The sequence below is a fragment of the Apteryx rowi genome, unplaced genomic scaffold, assembly GCF_003343035.1.
Source record: "Apteryx rowi isolate R43461 unplaced genomic scaffold, aptRow1 scaffold_174, whole genome shotgun sequence".
Lineage (NCBI taxonomy): Eukaryota > Metazoa > Chordata > Aves > Apterygiformes > Apterygidae > Apteryx > Apteryx rowi.
The window spans coordinates 708012-732004 of NW_020448019.1; the positions used below are offsets into that span (position 1 = coordinate 708012).

General features: G+C 42.2%; 1 protein-coding gene across 1 annotated transcript in view; it reads right to left on the reverse strand.

The window, feature by feature from the left end:
* The window catches only part of IL1RAPL2 (interleukin 1 receptor accessory protein like 2), a 456662-nt gene extending 442311 nt beyond the window's left edge, over nt 1–14351 (reverse strand). Inside the window, exon 1 of the mRNA XM_026061041.1 lies at nt 14314–14351. The gene's annotated coding sequence lies outside the window, so the exon portion shown is untranslated. The remainder of the gene's footprint in view (nt 1–14313) is intronic.
* Between the last annotated feature and the right edge of the window lie 9642 nt (nt 14352–23993).

A 23993-nucleotide genomic window follows, 5' to 3' on the forward strand; every position in this document is an offset into this window, starting at 1 on the left:
GACCCTTAAGACTAAATTTCTTCAAAACTAGGCACTCCCACCCCCCTCTCTAAAGCTCGTGTCATTTTAAAAAATGTTTATGCTTGTCTAACTCTGGGTAATTTATTTCTGCGATTTGGCTCTGTCTCAGTCCTAGGGGTATTTTTGTTTGTTTGGGACTTTGAAGGAGGATTTTGTACTCATGAAATATCCCAGACTGACAACTCCAGGAAATACAGTCTCCCACTGAGAAAGGTGCCTGTGTCAGCCATGCCTAGGCAAGTGTCCTGCACCATCTCCCCTCTGCTTCCCCAGGTGAGCCGCAACATCCAGCAGAGTAGCTGGCCCCACTGCTATCTGATGTAGAGGACTGYGCCTTCAGCAAAGACTCCATAGCATGAGCCAGGTTTACAAAGTGAATAGCAATCCCCAGGAAACCAAATGGGGACCAACCACTGTGAAGTGACATCCCAACCAGCAGACACATAAACTGACAACTGCAATCCCAAAAACCAAGAGGTGGAAAACGTCTCACAATTTTGATATGAGCCTGACAGGCCCTGTGTTGGTTAAYCACTTGCTATAATCTATTACCAGCATTGATTAAACCTCTACATAGTTCAGCTTCCCTCTCAATTAGCCACAATGTGGTGGGAAGGGAATAAAAGAGCTCACAGATTGGGATAGACTTTGAGGCTTTCGAATGGAACACAGGAATTCACCAAACATCAAACTCAGAAGACAAAGCAGGCCACAGAGATATTARTTATAAATACACTTTAGCTTGTGCTAGCCAACAGGTTTGATATGATGGGCCAAGAAGGAGAGAGACAACATCAGTCCGGGAGCAATATTTCTTCTTTGCCTAAATGTTAACCTCCATTGATTTTTATACCTTAACACTCTCATTCTATTTCATATCACTTCACACTGCTGTCATTTTCTTTTACATTCATTTTCTTTACTATTTTGGATACCTTATTCATTACAGTATCTTATGCATATTGTTTCATTATATGCAGCTCATTCAATATAAAACACAGATATGATCTGAGTCCTTCTGATTTTGTAYTTTTATTTCACTTATAAGTATTTGCTCTAAAAGATGTGTATTTCATGCCTTAATTTCAACAAAAAAAATCTTAAAATATCTAAGCATTCTTCTTATGGTTCATTAGTCACAGCCTAGCGCTTCCCATCCAAAGCTTACCGAAACTCATGTGATACATGCATACAGGTATATAAAGTAACACGGAACTTCTAACAAGTTCACCCATAATTATATCTGTTGCTAAACTAGGCTACTAGTTGGGCTAACTATTAAATGCTTCTGTCTGCACTGTATTTGTTTTTATTGCTAAAAGTGAGGAAAAAAACGGTAACTCTAATTGTGCAGTATGCAAGGTCCCCCCTACACGGTGTCCTTATGTCCTCAGCAGGATGGAGGCCCAGGCCCTGGAAGCTAATGTAAAGAGCCAAGGAAATTCTTCCACAAGGTGTGTAGGACATAAGGGAAGGATTTCTCCTTGGACAGTCCCACTGCACCTAAAGAAAGTAACCCCAGGATCTGAAGGAAAGCATTGTGTTTTGAAACGTACTTTAAAAATAAAGCTATTTTCAAACAATTTTGGAGCAAAGAATTGCACCATTCACCAAAAACATCCTTCCATTGGGTCATGCTCTTTTACAACAGTAAGGCACAGGTAAATGAGCAACTTCTCAGCCAAGCAAACCACCAGGACAGGTCAAGGCCCACACCTGAAATTCCACTCAGAAAAGTCTAGACGGGTAATACAGCTCATGGACACTAGTGTTGCATCAACCCAGTAGCCTTGCAGGTACTAATCCACGTTGAATATCCAAGTTAACTCAGAACCTGGATGGCAAGCATCTGTACCCTGAGCAGCACAAGCCCAGAGACAGCAAGTGCCTCAGGAGCCCCCACTCACAAGAGAAACAAAGCACATGTGTCTTCAAATGAAAATGAGATCAGTCACGCAATTCTTTTTTTTAGGCTGACTCCAGCAAAAGTATGACCACTAGAGCATTTGGGGGGTGGGGGGGGGGGCAGAGAGCTTGCTAACACAGCTGCCACACCATCATTGGCTTCTGTTTCTTGAATAACTTAGGCCACAGACCAACAAATGAATGCAGCAGTAGCATCTTCAGTGAATGAAAATACAAATGACAGCAAGGAGCACATCTGAGGGCATGGCTGCAAACTCCTGCACAGGTAGAGCAACACCTGCCTAGCAAGAGCTGCAACAAAAACTCCATACAGCAAATTGTCATGTCCTACAGCCAGGATGCTTCTTCCACAGCACAGCAAAGGGAAACCTTGCAGTTTCTATTTGTTTTCCCCACCCTCCAAACTACACTGCAGGTTTACCTACAGGAAGCTCCAGCCAACCAGCTCTTACACATACTAACCTTGCACACTGACAGCCTCAGGCACAGGTTCAGTTAGAGAGGAAATAGAGGTGAAATGATCCATCTTCTGGTGACTCTACACTGCCCTGTGCAGCTACGTAACTTCCGAGAAATACTCAGTTCTGAAACTCTTTGGAAGCTTTTTGTTGGAAAAGACTACTTTGATCAAGTCCTTTTTATGTAATTTCAGTTTTGACATAATTACTGACTTCAGCAGATTGGAAAAAATTAACAACCCCCCCTTTTTTATTTGGAAAATTTAATCTCCCATTCCATATCTTTTACATTACTTAAAATATCATCATTTGCAAAACTGCTAGTGATACGTCATATTATAGTGAATAAAATATTTTGGTTTCATGTCTTAAATCATCATCAGCAATTTCTATTTGAAGTACAGATTGAAACATCTTATCAAGATCACAGTGTCTCCTCCTGGGATAAGACCAACACAATTTGTGATGCATAAACATTGAATATTACTAATGTGTCAGGCCACATTGTCTAACACATAAAGAATGAAAAGGGAAAACAGAATAACATGAAAATATGTTAAAACCTCCTTTCAATGATATATTTTTATTTAGTGATGAGTTAGTGACTTTTGCATACACTACAGGCCAGTGAGTTGAGGGTGCATGGTGGCAGCTGGGGATGAGGAGYGTGACGTAAGGCTGGCACTGGGATCCTTCAGTAACTTATGAGAATTTAAGTCAACCCATCATTATCCTTGCAAACACTTTCTCTGCTTTTTGTCATTGGCAGGGATGTCCCTCATTAAAGATTGAAGATCATAATTTTTAGATTCCAAACCACCAACCAACATAATCAACACTGCATGAGCTGAAAGTAATCAAGCATCACTTTAGGATGTTTTAAGGTGTTTTTGTTGTTTTGTTGTGCTTTTTTTTTTTTTTAAATAAACTGTGCAAGCATGTCAGGAAAGTAAGGAATTAATACCTCTGCCTTGAACCTGTCAGGTGAAGTACAGCACCTGTCTACCCAGATGCTTCAGTCGCAACTGCAGGGCCACAGTTCCTGACTTTCCCTTTACCTCCAGCTGCAAAATGTGCCAGACCACAGATTTCAAAGGACACAAACGGAGATGCTAATGTCATGGGAATCAAAATTGGTGGGTCACCTTGGAAGGTCAGCAGCGCACTACCTACATTAATGAAAGCAGAACTGTGCGTACCACAACCCTTATTTCTCAAAGGAGCCTAAAATGTCAGTGGAAGAATTTGAGTAAATAACACAAAGCAGAGAAGAAGAAGCTGAAGCAGAGACTGAGATGAGAATGGATTTCATGGAACAAGGTCCCCAGGGAACAAAGTCTCCCAAAAGCAGAGTAGGTTTGAAAGCCATACCAATCCTGCAAATGACATTCAATGAAGTAGACAGAAATTTCCAGCAGAAAGCAATTTCATCCAAAAAACCCTCCACTCAATGAAGTCATTTTGAAATCAATTCAGGTTTGACTGACTTTGGAGAAAAGATCCAGTGATTAAAGTCAGGCTGCAATTCAGGGCAGAGGAACCAGGTACTTGCTCGCTGCGGTTGAGCAAGCCAAGCCACAGAAACCAGGGGCCTTGGCAAGCCACAGTGACAGTGAGCGTGTGCACAGAGGGTGGGCCTCTGTTCAGGAAATCAGGGCTGCTTACCACAAATCGGGGTCCTGAAGAAGGAGCAGGCAGGATCAGAGCCAGCCAGAGTAGCAACCTGGGTTGATCGGGTGAGGGGACAGGGCAGGGCGGCCTTGGCCACAGTGGCATTGCCTCAACACATGCCCGGCAGACGCTGAGGAGCCTGGGGGGCCATGGCTCAGGGCCCTTTGCACAGAAGGAGCCCCAGATCATCAGAGCCCCAGCTACTCCTGCCTGTTCTATGGCTGCTGTCAGCAGTGATGACACAGGGGAAAAAAAATGCATTTTGCCCAGAAGCAATGTGAGCCTAGGGGAGTATATTTACAATGACATATTTCAGCATTTCCAAAATGATGTTTTGCCAGGATATCCAGTTCACAAGAAGTGTCAAAATATTTGGTAGCAGTCTGATTCAAACTGACACAAAATATAATTAAAAAAAACAAGTTGTTTTACAACATGGAAAGTCTGCCTTTTGGCCAGCTCCAACTGATAGCCCTATGTCAGCTCAAAAAAAAAAAAAACCAAACAGGCATGTGTTTCTTCCTTTCATTTTTTCCTTATTGAATTGCACAACTGTAAGAACAAGCGGGTAATTTGCCTGTTAGATTTCATCTGGCTGATAGGAATCTGTCCACCGTTTTCAGTCAGCAGAATTAGCAGGTGATTGGTCAAGTTCTTTTCTATTGTCATAGCAGAAAATGCAAAAGGCTCACATTCATTTTATAATTTTAAAGCAGCTAGGTTACCTTTATAGATTTATGCCTTGCTTTCACACTTTACAACAACCCCTCAAAACATTAGTAATATCAGCTAGACAGGAGCAATAAAATGCCAGGACCCTTTACCACATGCAACTCTGTCTGACACCAAATCAAGTTTCTCAAGTGAAATATAGATTCAAGAAATAAGTGGCATGAGGAGCGGAAACAAATTCATCTTAGTTATACTCATGCCACTGATGTCAATATATTACATCCCTACTGGGCTAAACCAAGTGTTTCTTCTGAAAGATGCAAGACTGTAAGTACAGCTTTGGATCTGAAACTAGACCAACACAGAACTCTGCATCTATTTTTAATGTTACATAGCTTTATACTTTGTAACTCTGAATAAGCCCCCCTTTTTTTTTTTTTGAATAATTTCTATCCTTTCTATTCAAAGGCATCTAAAAGAAGATTTAATAAGGCCCTAGGAAATACATATAGAGGAGGAATAACAGGCTGATTTTAATCCTACTATTAGTCAATGAAAAGATCCTAGATGAAAGACTGCAGATAACCTAATAGTCTTTTCAGTCTCTGTCTCCAATTCCCCAGATGTGGGAGAATTAAATGTGAATTACAGCCACAGTCTGGTGATCACACTAGATATTTATTTTGCAGATACTGTAGTGTAGAAACATTTACTTCAGCAGAAACCTTCTACAGACTAGTTGCACCAAGCTGCACCAAGAAAGGACCTTCTTCTCACTCGAACCAAGATACTTCATGCCATTCTGACAATATTAAGAGCACTTAATATGAACACATTTTGTAGCCTCTGAAATGCTGCCAAAGAAAGGCAAAAATACTTCAGTGTAACTGAGAATTGAACTCGCAGTGTAGTAAAACAAACAAGAATGAAATCAAACTGCCATGAGAGAAATGACTTACATAAAAAACCTAATGGACAGAACTTGAATATTACTCAGGGTGCTGTTTGAATGCCATGATGTACCTGCCAATCTCCATCCTTCAGGATGGACCAGCAGCAAAATACTCACTGTGCTGTCCCTCCTGAAGATTTCTGCTTGTTGCTCAGCAGAATTAACTAGATTTAAGGCTTTTCCCTGTTATGCTCTCCTTGACAGCTGTCAGATACAAGCTACTCCCACCAGCAGGGCTCTCCAACAGAATSCGTTGGTCAAAGCATTTGGTGCTCAGCCCATACTGCCACTTACTGCCCAGCACTGGCCACAGCCTTGCTCTTGTAACACCCTGCTTCATACTCAAAAGTTAAATACTTTCTTGACACACAGAAGTCCAGGGGGACCAGAGCTCAGTATGTCTCCAGAAAAATACACTTATTAATACATATATTATTTACATCTAAATTAACAATTAGTTGTTGCTATAGCTAAAAAGTTCAGGAAAATGGGGCCCCGGCCTTCCAGAAATGGTGCCTTCCGGTTACAGAAATGATGAGTTTGTAATGCAGAATGAGGTCTGAGATATGAAAACACCCCTCCGCAAGAGGCTTTGCTGTGCCCTAGCTGTTAGGGTTGATGGACAGATCTGACATCTTGCACACGTTGTGAGGCCAGCCTTCAGTCCTTGGCTCCAGGGAGGTGTGTTTTAGTGTTTAGTAACAGTCACAACTGTACATTTTCCCCAGACCCAGAAAATGTGACCAAAAGCTTGCCTTTCACACGTCCAACTGCCAGTATCCCCTGTCATGCTGATCAAGTGACAGTGAAAGACAGCACTTGTTTGGTGATGGAGGCACATCCCAGGTGCTCCATGGTGTGTCCCTCCCCTGCATGACCAGGCATCATGTCACACATGAAGTACAGGATAGAGAATATCTGCGTTTCGAGACTAACACGTTTGCAGCCCTCTAACAGCAAGGAGGTTGCCAGTCTGGACCACATCTGGCTCAAACTTCTGCCTGAAGCCAAAACTTTTAAAAATATGTAGTGCAGAAAAAAACATACATAAGAGCATCTTCTAAGACCATCTTCCTCATGGATGAACTTCCCTTTACTCCCACAGCAGCCAGGGCCTGCAGCCTCCTACATGATTAACTGCAGTCACCAGGCAGGCTCCACAGCCCGTTTCCTCCACTGAACAGGCTGTGACGCCTGCCCCACATGCTGCCTTATGGCCAAGCCTTCCTGCAGGCTGAGAAACACCCACCCACATGAGCACTCGTGGCGCTTGGAGCAAGGATCGACCACACAGCCTACTCCCAAGAGACACTGCTTTGAATTCAGGCTTGTCTGAAAATGGTGTTTCTCCACTTTTCCATGCAATGAAATTGGGAAATCGCAGTCAAAACTCATTGCTTAATAGGGACCATCAGCGACAATGATTTATGCCTTAATAACAGATTCCCCATGAGTGCTTAATAATATGGATTAAACTGTAATAAATGTGTTTCCTGCAGGTTTAAGTGWCTAACTCTATGATCTATTAGACTTGTCTCATAATACATACAATTTTTCTTGGTAACCATACAAATTTCTAAAGAATTGGCAGCATCTGCGCCAGGAGTATTAAAGAAATCTATTTTTTACTGAAGGAACTTCATGCAAATTAATTCCAGCCTTGGATATAAAAATGCTAAATTCCAAATCCACCATGAATATCTATCAGAAATATTCAGAACAAACATTCATAATCATTAAGAAAATTAAATGTTAAATATTCCTCAAACATTATAATGAATTATGTCAGTTTACAGTTTTATATTTTATTTTCTAGCTATTTTATCTGTTTCAATTATACATTCACAGCACATAACTCAATACATGGTGTTATTCCTCGCAGTTCCTACCACTGTTGTGCGTTGATCACTAAAGGAAAAATTTGATGCACAGCTGCTTTTAGTTAGCATCTGTCAGAAACCCAAAAGATTAATGAATCTGGTATTGAGTAGCATGTCCAGACTTCACAAGGATCTGGTAATGTTTTGATCAGTCTGAAGCAAAAGGGTATTCAAGAGTCTCTCTAACAGCTAGAGGGAGGGAAAAAATCACTTTGAATGAAAAGGCCAAATTCACTCAGCTGGTAATGAAATCGCACTGAATATTGATTCAGGGCTCTAATAAGCTCAGAAGTTCAAAGCAAGCACTGGAAGGCAAATATTCCCTCCTCTTCCTTCAGACAAATCTGTAGTACTACCACAAGGTAGGATTTTGCTTCGTTCTAAATATATAGGATTATAAAAGAGCTCTGAAAACAGTCCTGTGATCTCTCTCTCTCTCTTTTTTTAGGCTGACAAATTTAACATCAGCTAAATTTCAGCCCACAGAGCAGCACTTTAAAGTGATTTACATCTAAATGAATAGGTTTCTCTCTCCCTTTGGTTTTCAGAAATTATGCAATAGTCTTTTTTTTCCTAAACCAGACTAATCTGAGATTAATGTTCAGCTAGAGCTCATCCTTCAATCCTCCCAACCATGCCAGAGACATTAATGACAATGTAAAGGAGTCTGATTTGCAGAGGATTTCAGTCACCACAGCACTGGAGGAGAGTTACTCATGAGCAGAAGAAAGGGACCTCTTCATACTTCTGTAAGTCACTTATCAAAACGCCTTTCCTCAGGAGACCACAGGACAAGCCACGCTAAGAAAGGGAAGGAGGAAAGTCTTTTGACTAGAGTTTTGCCTAATTAAGGAGTTGCACACATGACATAAGGATCAGAGGATGATTTCTAGTAACTTGCCTTCCACACTGTAGCTTGCAAAAGATGAGTGAGGGCAATGCCCATATCTATTTTAACTGTGGAGACTTCCTGGTGGCAGCAAGGAGACTCCTCCTCTGTCTGCTCAGACAACCACAACTTGTTGTGTGCAGTACCATATTCTGCGTGCTGGGTAACACAGGACTGGATCCCATGTGCTTAAAACTGCACTAACCACCTACCAGGGCCAATGTTGCCAATCAGAAGGTGCACTGGGCTGGGACACCAGAGGTCAAGGCTGCAATCCTGGCTGTGCTCTTAACTGGGCAAAGCACCTTCTGTTTGATTTACTTAATTCTCCACCTATAAAGTGGAAATGACATGCATTATAAAGCACTGATGAAAACACTAGGCACAGGTAGCCTTCAGCTGCAGCAAAGTGCCACACTGGCAGCTCACAGACTGATTTCAGGCTGCCTCAGCTTTCTGCAGCCTGTGCTCCTCTCCCGCATGTCTTGGTCATTATACAGGGAGGCCTCATGCAGCTTTAGGTCCAGAAGTAAAGTGACTGTTTCAGGCCCTCCCTTCCTGAAGCCCTATTATCCTTGTCTTTTACCAACAACACCTACTCTCAGCCCTCCAGTGATTTGCGACACCAGCATCAACCTCCCCATCCTCCCAGAAGGTACATACACCTCTCTTCATGCCACCAAGAAGCTGCCACTCTCCCCGGAGAGCGGGACCCTTGCTCTCTCTTCTTTGAGACCCTGTCTCCAACCAGCCTCTGGACATACAGGCCAGTCCCACCTCAGCATACACTTCCCTCATCCTGCCCTGTCTTTTAGGGTGATGACCTTCCACTACTCAGACCAGCCCCCCACCTCTGAAGTCTAAAATACCATGCAGTGTGAGGAGGAGGCTAGAGGTATGGTGTGGGGAGCACAGGTACCGTTTTCTTCCTCGACTGCAAAGCACAATGTAACTGTTTATCAATCAGGCCTGCAGGCATGAGGTGCCAAAAAAAGAAGAACAACAATGCATGCCTCTGGCACCCTCTTTACCTCCCAGTCTCATGCTGCGTAAGGCCGTCCGCATCCATTGTCAGTGTCCCCCAAAAGACCAGATGGTGATTGAAGTGCATGGTAAGACCTTGCCCAACCACACTGAATGCATTTCTCAGAGTGAAGCCCCAGAAAGGACTACTCAGAATATATCAAGTAATTGAGAGGCACTTTAAAATTTTTGCTTCCACGTCTTCCATACCCTGSTGTAAAAGCTCCATATGCTAACAAATGCCTCATTATTTTCTCTCTCACAAAGAAAGAAAAAATCTAAAGATTTCAAAGGGAAAACAAGTCCTCTTATTACAGCTACACCCAATCCAGCCAAGTGTTACAACGCCAGTATTTCAACAGATCATTTGAGCATTGCAGAACTGCTGACTCTTGTCAGAATGCCTTTTTCTCCTCCGTGCCCCGCCTTCTCTCCTGCAGTAAGAAGCCTGATTGTTTTCAATTGGTGAAATATTAAAACCTGCAGCTCAATCTCTATGGGAGACTCATTATGGTTGTCATTAGATGGTCTTTGATCTCCAGGAAAGAGAGAAGAGAGCAGGAAATATCTGGACTTATGTGCTTGTCATTAGAACATCATTGTTGAATGTTACCAAAAAGAGGTCAGACCGGCTCTATTATTCACTTTGGTTGAAATTCACAAAACAAAACCTACACTAAGTGTGAATAAATGTGCCTTCTCTCATTCTTTCCAGGACTGAACACACACACAAAAATGCTTGTTCTTAACCTAGTACTCCAAACATGTTCTTCACACATCTCAAGGCAATGGCCCTGACAAGTCATCACTTCCAATTTTCCTGTATCTGAACATCATATTGATCACTTGCTGCTGTGCAAGTGCAGATCTGTATACATATGTATGCATAACTCCAGAGAGAGGGGAGGAGAAACCACATGCAATGGGGCAGCACAAAGATTTCATTGGTATGCACTCAGAAGGGTTGCACTAGTCACAAGCAGTGGAGCTGAGTGAATTCTCACAAAATCTTTATAATGCGCAAACCCTCATCTATTCTGCACGTGCACCTGTGCTGGGAAAAAGTTGCATGAGAAGTTGCATGCATGGTATGCATGCAGTTCCCACCAGTGTAAATGATCATGTCCCACAGAGGTTCCCTGGTGTGGTTAAATTTACTAATACAGACAAAGACTTTGTGGCTTAGCCTGAGCCTAAAGTAAAGAGGGACCATTGGCACTAGCAGAATTGGAAGAAGGAAGCAGTAACTGGGTGAACTGCTGCACTAGCACACCCATGAGATCTCAGCAGCTCTGCCCAGAATATAAATTAGCAGAGGAGCTGGCCTTGGGAGTGGCAAGTGCATCTCAGAGTGCATCTAAACTTTGATCACACAGACAAAAAGGGCTGTCTCTTCCTCTCTTCTCTCCACCAGCTTTTTATATAAAACAGATCTGATTCTAAAAGCACTCCAAGTTCCATGACTAGCATATAGATCAGACCCTCTTCAAGAAAGTTTTGTTACTTGCTGCTAAGACCTGTACTGAAGATCTTTGCAAAACTGCTATTTAAACTCTGCCTACCTGTAGCAGGACTATTAGGTTTCATGGTCGCTAAACTCATTTGTGTGTGTCTGAGCAGAAATAACGGGTACTTCACTGTCTGTGTGCAGAGCTAGGTGCTTTAACAAAAGCATTCAAGTATGAAAAAAAGAAACTATTTCTTGCTAGACCACAATCAGCAGAAAGAGCAGCAGTACAGCATTAGAGATCCTCTGTCCCAACGAATTTGGGACTGGGATTTGGTTTGGCCAACTTTGCGACTCCAGGCAGGAGAGAAGGGGGAGAGTTTTCCCCGCAAGGCATCTACTCTGGGGAGCTCTGGAATGGACACGTTTGCCCCATTCCTGCTACCTTCTGTCCTCTTTTAGTAGCCACCAGACTTCACACTGCAGACTTCAAACAGCCTCTGGCGATGCAGTGCAGTCATACCTTTAAATCCAAGAAGTCCCTGGCTTGACTCTGGCTGCCAGCATCTCCCTCCATCTGCACAGCGTTACAAACCTCGCAGAGCAGCACCACTGACACGGTTCCCAATATGTCTATTGTTATAAGCCACAGTCCCTTGCGCCTCAAGAATCTCACAGGATAGGGCAAGTGAGGAGAATGGATTATTGAATTATGCCTTATGTCCTGTACTGAAAAAAGGTATTAATTGTTGTAGAAGAAAATAGGGATTGGAATACAGGACTGAAAAGGATAGTTGTGTTATTGTATCCTATTCCCTGCTGGCACCACCTTGTCAGATCTCTTTCCTCATCTGAACAAGCTCCATCTCAAGAGTAATCAGATTCTGGGAGGGCTGAGAAATTTTTGGGGCGTGCTGGCCCAGATCCACCCATACTGCATGGCACTACCACAACAAATTGACATTTATGGATGTGCCTTGTACCTGGTAAACAGCAAGGCATACAGCATGCTGCCGACTGCATATGCTGTCTCTGGATAGATCTGTACAGTCACTGGAGAAAAAGTACTTGCCAAATCCCTGGATGCAGCATGAATATCAGGGTGACAATGAGATGAAAGCACCACCCACATAACCAGGCAAAAAGCATCCCCAAACATGTGTGTTAATAGGGAACAAGAAATCTTACTGCAAAGATTGTGTCCTCCTGCAAATCCTATGTGCACCCTGGAACGCCGTTGCATCTTTGGGAGTTAGATGTTGTCTGGACAAACACAGACCTTGCACTGAAGTGTTTGCTTTACTCTTGCTCACAGTCTGATTAGCTTTAGGACCCAGCCCCAGGCTGGAACCTCACAATCAGCAATTTCCAGTGTAAGCATCCCAGTAAACACTACTGTGAGTGGAGCTTCTGGGAGAGAAGGGTGTACGTGGGCAGAGCCCAGGAGCCAAACACTCCTGAAACTCAGTCTCAGCTCAGATGTATTTCCAGATTTTTCTTTACAATGTCTCATTTGCTACATATACGAGGGGTGAAGGAATGGATTTATACAAGGCCCAGAATATGGATTAACAGCAATTGTTCTCTAATGAAAGACAGAATCTGGCATTTAAAGAACTCTCTACCTACCAGTTTGTAAAGCCCTGTTTGAAAGGATGCTATCTAAAACAAAAAGCAAGCCATGGTGTAACAGTTGAGCAAAGGATGCAGAGAGATGCATATCTTTGCTTTAGCAGGGGTTTTAATTTTAACTTCTTGAACATTTGATTTTTTGTTACTGCCTTGCTTGAGACAAACACTTTCCTTTCTGTCTGTCCATCTGCAATTTTGCAGGGAAAAAAAACAATCAGCAGCTTTTCTTTCATCACATACTTTGCACAAAACTAACTTCTCTGAAATCTCCTAGCACATACAATGTCCCTGCTGCTGCAAGATAAAATGTGTCACTGCTCCATCTGCTACTCATTTGCTGATGAGGCTGTATGGCAACATGCTGCTGAGCAGAATATTCCAAAAAAGAAGAAACCGGGCAGCCCAACAGATCTGGCTTTGACAGAGCTGGGGCCAGATCTCATTAATCATTTTGCTGCACTGCTTACAGTACCTGGTGGAACATTAGGACTGCCTCCCTGATTCGATATTTCATAGTACCATTATACAGTAGTAGGACAACTCTTGATTTGGCACAGGGGTGGAGAAGCAGAAGGAGGCTCTCAATGGTAAATGATTCCATATTACAAGATTGCACTGTTACTCATAGACAAAAGTCCTTAGTTACGGGGGAAAAGAGAGATGCCTATCCAGCCGCAGACTGTACCTAGCAGTCACCCTCCTCTGTGTTATCTTAAAGCTATATCAGAAGGTGCTGAAATTGTAAGACACACAGCATAGAGGCATTACTGGCTACACTGGGTTCCTGCCCAACGCCTGCTTACTGAGGGGAAATCCTACCCCTTGTTTTGGAGTGACAAAATGCAGGGGTGCATGGCAGGAGATGTGCAACCTCTGGCCACACTCAGCAGAGGCTTCCCGCCATGCACAGAGACTGTGCAGGGAACTAGGCAGACTCTCTGCTCTTTTAGTGACAGCCAGGGAAACCTCCTGGAGAACAGGTCTGCCCCAGAGGAGAGACCCCGCTTTCTTCTCCTGTAGGCTTGCCCTGCTGGGGGCAGATTTGTTAATGGAGGTAGGTAAGGCTAAAGAAGCTGCAGTGCCTCCTCTTCTCTCTCTCATGCACACAGGTCCCATTAACATCACCTAGAGCAGGGCACATCCCATGTCATCCCAAATGGCCTCCACTGAAATCATGGCAGCGACCAGTCCCATCAAAGTCCCATTGGCTTGGACCCAAAAAAAGGACTGTAACACCTGGGTCTCCTCCCCTCCCACAGCCTGCTGGCTACCCTGGGGCACTGGGGGGGATGCAGCTTAACACTTTTTTCCCTTCAGTAAGGTAGAGACACACCCAACATTGTGTACTTTCTATAACAAATTAGCTAGAAGCCACACATTTGTAAAGATTTCCTAATAGCCACGTCTATTGAAGTATATTTTTTTAAGTAAAAAAGTCATGCTCTAAAATGCAAATGTTATTCTATTTTTCAAAATAATTGAGGGGAGGAAATGATGATTATTTGCATTTCATTTTCATTTTTCAAAGCAGCTGCAATCAAAGAAATGCCTGATCTCTATTGAATTACAATCTGCCTTTGAACTCTTAATGTACTGCTCTTTCCTGTACTTCATGTAAATAATGTTGTTATAGTAAATGCCCAGCCACAAAAGGATGCACGGACAGACAGATACAAGAGAAGTGAAGAATCTGAAAGCAAGGTGATAAGATTTTCAAGGCAGAAACACATTTTTCTACTTACCATTGCCTAAGGATAGAACTATTTGAAGCACAAAGACATGCAGCTCCTCTTGTTTGATGAAAAGGTTACTAAAAAAGAAGAGAAGAGAAAGTTATGACATTTCCCCCAACTCTTTCTGATTTGAGTCAGAGCAGAAACCCAACATGCCTAAAGGGGAAGCAAAGAAGCTGCCTTAAGATATTTTCTCAAATTCAAGTCTTTACTGAACAACCATATGGTGAAATCATAGCCCGGGTTGAAGTTGATGACACAGGATCCTTAAATTTGAAAAGTCAGGTTTCTAAGATACCTGCTGAAGAAGAGCCCTAAAGGAAAATTGTCAAAGAGAAGCTATTACAGTATACTACAATTTCATTACAAACCTGATGAACTGACAAAGGCAAACATCCCTCACCAATAGAGATGTGTGAATAACTGATTTTTTATTTTTTTTTAGATCAGTGGTTCAGCTGAGGAGAGAAAAAATGTTTTACATAGACCTGAAGCAATTTTTTTTTTCCATATATATCTATATATGCACTTTTTTCAGTAAATGGTAACAATTCATTTTGGCTTGAACTACTCATTTCCACCTCAAATGCTTTTGTTTCAATTTGCAATTTTTCAAAGAATAGCAAAGAGTAGAAGTTGCTAGCTGCACACCATCACAAAACCAGCAAGATATCATATCTGCTAATTCAGCTAGGAAAAGAAAAATCTAGAGAGAAAAGAAAAATCTATAGACATACCCTATATCTACCCAGCTCAGAAGAGGGACTCAAATCTGTTTGTCAGGGTAGTTTTTTAACCACTAGGATCTCTCTGGACCAGCTCCATTCTGTTGAAATTGGTCCAGTTTGTAATCAACTCTGGAAAATTTTCCTCGAGTCTGCAACACAGGTCCACAACATTATTTTTAAACAGATCACGCATTACATGCCTGATTATATGCAATCTCCTATTGTAGCCGTTCTTCTGTGTATGAAATATTTAAACAGTTCTTAGAGTTAGGGAGGATTATGACTTTATAGCTCAGAGGCTTAAGCATTCACACAGCATACAAAAACCATCCAAGGTACTATACCTTACCCCTCATATACTAACACCAGGCTTGCAAAGACTCTTCAGATTATCAGGCTTGGTACAGGCCTAATTCTAATCAGAACTTCCCAGCTTSAAAACTCACATTAGCCAAGTTTAACTTAATTCAAAGCAAAATGCCCATGTATAAGTCCCAACCACCTTCTGAAATCACCTCACTTTTCCCAAAAAACAAATCTCCATCTTGCTCCAGAATCAAGACCACAAATGTATTTTGTGTGACCTTCCTGCCCAAAAGCAACCTCGGCCACGGCTGGAAGTTCAGCTATGCCCTCCAAGGAGGACTGACACCATAAAGCTGCTCTGCTTGTTCTAGATGTCAAGACTGTCTCAATATGCAACTTCCAGCTCCTCTCTAGTCATACTGTGATTTAACAGGCTCCTCCAGCCTCTGCAAGGCAGCAAAAATGTAGCAGCAACTGTGGTGAAACTTCAAGACCCCATAACAAGACAGGAGATAAGGCTAGCCCTGGTACATTGAACAAACCAGGGCAAACAAATAAAGCTGCTCTGCAAGTCTTAATTGCTCATTACCAAGATGCAAAGGAGAGCAAATTTGGATGGCTCTAAGCAGCAATCTCTGCTACTGTTCCTCCAAGCAATCACCCATAGTCTTATCCATGGTCAGCAGTTGGCACATCAACCTCACCCACTGTGACACCTCCCTGGGAACTCAAGCACCAACCATGCTTTCAGCCACTTCTTAAAAACTGCAGATGACAGCAGAGTTTGTTGGCTGGTCACTTGTTTGTTTTTTTATGGAGAAGGGATATTTTGTGAAAGTAAGTCTTTCAAGAGTAGGAGAAACGAAGGGTATTTATAAAAACAGCCACAGTTCTTCCCCAAGGCATTTTGAATAAGACATTCCCAACAGCTTTAATGTTCAACGTCAGCAATGCAAGGGTCAGTGAAGTATTACAAAGGCACACCCCTCTCCATAATCAACAGGTAACTTCATTTCTGATGATTTCAGTGGAGTGACAGTGAGGATGTGATTAGCTCAATACCCAGAGAACTACAGACACTGAAACCACCTCAGAAGAATCAAGCACACAAAGGTTCAAATAAAGTGGTGTTTTTCAATCTCTCCCATGAAGTACAGAAAAATGTGATTCCTTATTGGATAGTCAGAGGTGTTCATTTTGCCTTCTCCCTGAATCTCTTAATTTCAGACTGGAGCAAGAAGAGTATTTGAAGCCAAGGGCTGAAAGGCTGTAAAAGGTACTGACAGTTGGAAGCAGAATCATACAGTGAGAAAAGCTGGGCATTGGTGATAGTCACTGTTAATGCTAACTTGTCGGTAGATCTCAAAACATTTTACTTCGGGTCTGCATTCTTGCACCTGCCTCACAGGTGGGGGAAACAATGAAAAACAGCTGTGCCTGAAATATCTCATTTAGAGTTAAAGGAATAAATAGCCTAACTAAATAGCGTAACTCTCTGTCAGGCCTTGTTTGAAAACTGTGTACAGCTTTGTAAGTATTTGTGCACATGCACAGTTAGGAGCACTGCACTTACTCACTAGTGTTATTTAGAGGGTYCCTATCTGTGCACAGTACAGGAGGGAGGTATCTATCCTAAACTGTCTTATGTAGATAAGCCTAGACCTCCTCAGGCTGTGTTAGACACTAAACTTCTCAATGTCATGTTAGTGTCTGAGAACCACCACTGCCTGATGTTCTGCACCTTCCTATGAATGTCCACCTGCTTATGCCAAAAAAGGGCTTCACCGCAACAGCAAAGAGCGGACAACCAGTGAATCCCTTGCTCTGAGTGCTGTCTCCCCCATTTGGTATGCGCTGCTTGTTTTCTCTCCCCATCCTCAACCATCTCTGCTGTCCTTCTAAGCCTGATGTCAGCTACACACTTCTCAATGGTTTGGATTTATACCAAATAAACACCTCACAAAGGACAAGATGGGCTTCTAGGGCAGGAGACAGAAAGATGCCATGTTTTAGTTTAACAGATTATTTTGAGAACCATACACAGCATGCATTAGTTCCAGCATGAGTTTGGGGGGTGCTGCTTGGGCTACTAATGGTCTCTGGAACACTTCACTCAATTTGTCAGGAGCCAGGCATGAAATCCCTCTCTAAAATTCTACTGGTGATATGCAGTTTTCACTCTCGAAGGTGTGGTGGGGTCTTCTTGCACTCAAACCATGACCAATCCCATCAAAAAACTTTCCCCAGCAAAAGGCAACTTAGGTCTGTAGTGAAGGTTTTATTCTGTCAGACATTACAAACCTGGGATGGTGGGAACTCAGTTTTGTGGAGTCTGAGAACATTCCCTGCCTGCTAATGCTTTGCACCTTGTTTGCTTCCCTGCAAAATGGCCCACCAGCACCCCAACCCATGTCAGAGGATGACCCAACCAGCCCTGTAGCCATCTCCTTGAAAACTTCTTTCTCCAACAGCGAAAAATCTACCTTCTGATAGCAATACTGCATTCACAGATAAACTTCTGGTTTATTTTTTGTAAAGTCTTTCTAAAAGTTCAAATCCTCATCTAGGTCTCAGTGCTTTACAAAGAGCTTTACAAATCCAAGAGATAAACTCTTGGTTTTATGCCTAACACAGCTGGCTTCCAAACCTTGCAAGCCCCCTCACAAGTCTATTTGTTCCTCACCCTCCCCAGCTAAGATACATTGATCTGCTAATCTTTCAAGCTTGGAGCAGCCAGGGCAACCTGACTGTACTTTCACCTAATTTATCATGCTCCTTTGCCTCAGCCACAGCTTACATCAGCTTCTTGTTTCCTTCCTGCTCTGTCCCTTGGGCCCTGGAGCCATCCTACAGGGTCTCATTAGCTTAATGGCCTCAGAGCAAAAGGATTCAGGTCTTGTGGGTTTTGCTGAAGTCTCCCTGGTTACACACAGACCTCTCTGAAAACCCAGACTTACAGAAGAAATCCCAGTCATGGCATGGAGGTTTAGTTTAAATCAAGGAGAATAGCCATTTGAATTAGTAACATATCCTTTCCTTGCTAAACACATTTTTATCTAGGGCATCACATGTTCTAGTTTTCCAGCAGAAGTAGCTGCAGTTTATTTCTGGATTTCCTCCCCAAGAAAGACCTCCAACTCAGCTGCCACACATCTGCATAGCCCACCCCCCCCAAAGCCCCCCATGGAGCCCACATGCCATGCTGTGTAGAATGCACTGAAGTCCAGTCCTTTTCGGAATCCTCAGCTTGCCCTCCAGGGTCACCACAAGCCCAGGTCTGAGTGTTCACAGATGGCTCAGACAGCCTTGTGGTACATGAGCTGCCCACTTACTTTGCCCTTGCAGGACAGTAAGTCTGGCACGTCCCAAATTTTGCTTGCTGTGCCTGCGGAGAATGTCTATTCAAGAGAGGTGCCTGCAGCCTGATGCTACCTGAAGATGCCAGACAGCTGTAATGCAAACCACAGGCTCTGGAGAGCCAGGGCCCTCACTGCTGGGACCTGAAAGGGCCAGTGCTGTCTCACTGCCATCAGGAACTGTTTGCCACAGAGCAGACAAGGCTGTCACCTTCTCATCTACTGGTTTGCTGCCCTAGGCAACTGCACGTTGTGCCCATCCCTGAGGCCAGCCCTTAGCAGGCCCTTTCCAGCTCTGGTTCTCTTCCTCGCTTCTCACAGGCTCACGAAGAAGAGAAATCTCAGCTGTTGGGGGGGTTAGCAAGGGGAGGGGGGTTTCTAGGTGAGAAGAACAGGCCAAATGCTCTCTTTCTATCACCCTGCAATGTGCCAGCTTCACAAACCTGCTGACAGTCCTTGAGAGCTGATGACATTTTTCAAAACATTGACAAAAATAGACAAACACTTCCCTTTCTCATTAAAAAAAAAAGTATCTCCACAAAGCCCTTCTGCTCTGCACTTTCTTTGACCACCTTCACAGCAGGCTCATCTCTACGAAAACATGCACATAGACCCCCCATTTCATAGCAAAAAAACCCATCTTCTAGGGATCAGCTCTCTGACACCTCAACCCATTAACAGACGCTAACATTTTAATGGCAGCTCCCATGAGTCATAAATTTTGGTCCTGTCCACTTACACAAGAAAAACTCCTAGTGATTTCCATGAAAGGATCTGCCTGAGTGAGAATTTAATGTAATGATTTAACATAATGTAAATGGAGCCATTAGTACCTGTAACTAACACTGAGAATAAAGTTAAATGCTCCTTGAGTTCATAATTTAAAATTAAAAGGAAAAACAAGCATGTTTTAAAAAATATAATTAAAAGGATCCATAACTCATTGCTTATGTCTTGGCTTGCTGTTAAAATACTTTTATGTCTTATATCCTTTTCAGTTTAGCAATGCTAATAAATCAATTTATTTGTAACCTGAGTAAATACACTTGTTATATATACAATGTCCTCTGGCAATACACAATAAATTGAACTGAATAAATTTAATACCTTTTTTTATTATTTTTAAATATATATTTATTTCAGTACTTCTTGTACTGATCCTTTAAAGCCTGTAAGTCTCCACATTGGACGTAAGTGTACCAAGAACGTACTAGAATGGTACAAGAATGTACCATTCTAGTAGGACAATCCAGATACTTTACATAAGCAGGGATTAATATGCCCATTATGAGCCATTAGTTGGTCTGGCACTTAAACTTGCAAGATGGGAAGTATTTTGGCTCTTATTCAGTTTGAGCTTAATACACTTACCTTCAGCACATGCCTAAGTCCCTTGTAGAACCAGAACCAAAGTGGTTCACCAGGTTCATGGGCATGAAGTCCAGCATGGACCAAACCTTGTAGGATCAAATTATCACAGATAAAAGATGTTCATGTGGCAGGTACTGTGACATATGTGAATAATCAGGTATCACAGGCAGAGTAAAACCACATACCTCTACTAGAACCCAAAATCCAGAGCAATTCAGATCTGTGCCTTTTCGGGGACTGACTCCTACCGTGAAATATGGGCCTTCTTCCTAAGATCCTCAGAAGTTATCTTTGTTTTGGATGGCTCAGATTTCCAGGAATGACTCTTGCTTCTTACATCCCTCCACATCCACCTAGCTCTTCTCAGGCACAATGTAAGTGGTGTGAAAGCTCTTCATCCCTTGTTCCCTTTGCTAACTAAACACTCACCATGCTGAGCCAGTCCTGTAGGGCACAACTCTGTAGAATTCATGTAACACTCACAAATTCTGCTTTCTGACTGAGGCAAATGAAGGTCTAGAAGCCTCCAAGACCTCATGTGCCAAAAAGGGAAGAAGCCAGCACTGCAAGAGTTATAGCTGAATTGCAGTTCTGCAACCTGGTATTGTCCCCTCGCTCCAGGAATTAGCTGTATGAACTGCCCAGCCTGCTCCAATAAGTCTGAGAACATATCTAAATCACTGACAGTCAGTGTCAGCTGTCTTTAAAATAAAAGGTTACTAATAAAAGCCATCCAGAATTCAGCTCACAAACATGAATGCAACATTTTTCATCTCCACATGAGTTGGTACCATCTTCTGGCTGGAGGGGAAAGTAAGGAAGGTCACGTTAGTGACTGAGAAGTTATCAAATTGTGTACTCAAGGAAAGACAAGAATACCCTGAGATCATCTTTCAGGCTAGAGAGCACTGGCTCCATTGAGATTCAGGTCTCATTGCTTTATTTGTTTTTATTGATATTTTGGTAGGTTCTTCAATATTTCTGTGCTCAGCTTATGTCAAATTGTATCTGCCATAGCTCCCTGTTTGTCTTGTCTACAACTGAGCAAGAAAGAGACTCAGAAGAAGGGAAAGAGAACAAAATGAGAGAGCTGTGATGTAGCAACATTATGATGTGCAAAGTGTCACCATATAATTATTACAAGAAATACTTGTAAAAAAAAAAAAACAACTAAGTTAATATGAAGATTTTCTTAGTTGGAAAGACACAGCATGGAGTTAACACCTGAGTCTCATTAATATGCATGTCAACCTGTTTCCAAGATAAATAACAGCATTCATGTAAACCACTTAATATAAAAGCAATCACACAGAGACTTACACGATCCAATTCACGCGGAGTTTTTAATTTAATGTTTAGATCACAATTTTGGCTGTTTAAATTGAGCATCAAAAATAAATAATAATCAAACATAAAGGCTTACTTTAGTTTTGCTTTAATGTTCAAAAGTTGTAAACAGCCTGGCAGAGGTTGTCAGGAATTTAAGACTTATGTCAAAAATATCCCCAAAATCCAGAGGTGCTGTAATTTGGAGAATTGCCTCCAGTTTATGGAGATTATGGGAAAACAGATTATGCCTTCTACTTCTTCCTTATAGCTACCAAGATTACCCATGTTTGTGTAAATTTTTTAAACTTCCAGCATTACAAAGCTCTGAATATTCTTAGAAGTGGTCCACCAAGAGACAAATTCAGAAATTTCAGGAGATAAATTTAAGAGAGGTTCCAAGTCTCAATCAAACAAAAATTTTAGACATCCTCCACTGTTCAGTTTGGACTGACATGCTGAATATTAAGACTATATTCAACATGAATGCACAGATATAACTTGAGCTGTAGTCACTCAGCTGAGCAAGGCTAGGCATGGTTATCCTCAAGAAAGGAGGCACTCCACCACTGGAACAGCACTTGGGCCATCCTTTGATTTCAAGTATAGACCTTATTGTTCCATCCTCAGGTAAATGTTGATATGAAGAATAAATACTGAGCATTAGCAACTGCCAGAAAATCCAGGTGAGACCCAGAGCTATGTGCTTTATCTTCAGGTCCTTGGTAGTTCAGCCCTACATTCAAAGAGGACTAATTTAATCAAGCCAGGAGGCAGTCAGTGAGACAAGAGAGATGACAGTTTCTGACTACTTATGACACACTGACCCAAGCCAAAGAGAACCACTGTATGTGTCAGGCTCCACTCTTGAGGTCCTATCATAATATGGCCAAAAAAACACAAGAGGATGACAGTGATGGTGAATCAGGTGGACCCACTCTTTGTGTATAGCACTCTTTGCTGCCCTCTTTTGGGATGCTACTTTCATCACCATCTTACCCTTCCCTGAGGCTTTTCCATAGGAAGGATGACCCGCATGTGTCAATAACAAAAGGAAAAACAGGCATGTTACCTCAGCAGTTGCCTCCAAGAAGGTTATTCCTACTCTCATCTCTTATCTCTCAGGCTCTAGTCTCCAGTAATAGCACCTTGACAGCTTCCTCTGTCTCCTCCTTCCACTCTTCCCTGGTCCTTCTTCCAGACTAATCCCTAGACCTGTAATTACATTCTTATTTCAACAGAGTAGAAATGAGTCTGCTGTCCATCCAGTCCCTCTGCTTCTGCTGTGAGGACCCTAGAGCTCCCTCCAATTCAAGACAACATCAACCATATTGTAGTAAAAAAGCAGTCATCTCCAACATTTGTTTTTGTCATTCTGTACATTTTGAGTATAATATATAATCTATAAGATTTCTCCTATAGATTCAGTCACTGGCTCCAGGAGAAGTCATAGTAGAGGTTATCTATATCATGCTTAGCAGTTATTAATGATTAAAATCCTATATTAAAATTGGTTTCTTATCTTACAGCTTAATCGGGAAGCAGATTTTATTTGCCTCCCAAGAAGCACCTTGAATGTTTGTTAACAAATTCTTTGACTTAACTTTTCAACAGAACATCCTTTTCCCTCAAAAAAAACCTCATATAAATAAAGTTTATTTTCAATGGTTTTGTATAAGTAACCTCAAATTAATGATGTGTGTACTGGCATAACATTTAATTGTATCCTGCCTGTACACACTCTGGCTCTACTATTTCTATCCTTGATGCTTACCATAAAGTTCTTCTTTCCAGTTGAATAACTCAACAAATTGCTGTGATGTACATAACATAGGTAATAAAGAGCTGGCAAACATCACATTCACATTAAGGTAGCCAGCTATCTCGTAAAATTTTGTTTAGCAATGATTGATAGACCATTATTAACATGCAGAATGAGATGCTGCAGCAAGTCATTTGGTCCAATTCCACTCATTGCTTATATTCATTGAGGAAAGATGAAGATCCATAGAGCACAGTCTGTCCACAAATAAGCCTACTTACATGAAACTAGAAAGCCCTGATTAATGCAAAGCAAGACATGTAATTCCAGAATGAGCAATCAGCAGAGAAACTTCTGTGCTTGTGTTCTTGCAGTGGAATGTTTGCAAACAGAATGAATATCATCCCTGAAACCTCACCTCACCCAAGGAAGGCATTGTATTTCACCACCTCCCTGGAGCATTTTTTACAACTGTCCAGTCAGGCAGGATGTTGCAATAAGGCCAGTCAATAAAATCTAACATGACAACAAATGGCTGAACCTAATCAGAAAGTTTGGGTAGCTCTTCAACCATTTTAAGCAATTTTGTTTGATTAGTCAATATATCACCCTTTCCCCCACTGACAAACGTGGCCTGTGCATGCTAGCAATCTGCACTGGGCAGAACACCCCCCTCTCTTTGCAGCAGTGAAGTGAGCTGGAGACAATATTAACAGCATCAGCAGTAATTCAGAGGGGCCAGCCTGACAGAGGTGAAAGTGGCTGTGCATCCAATCTCCTAATGGCTCCTAATTCTCCCTGTCATACTATGCCCCATCCTCACTGAGCACCAACCACAGC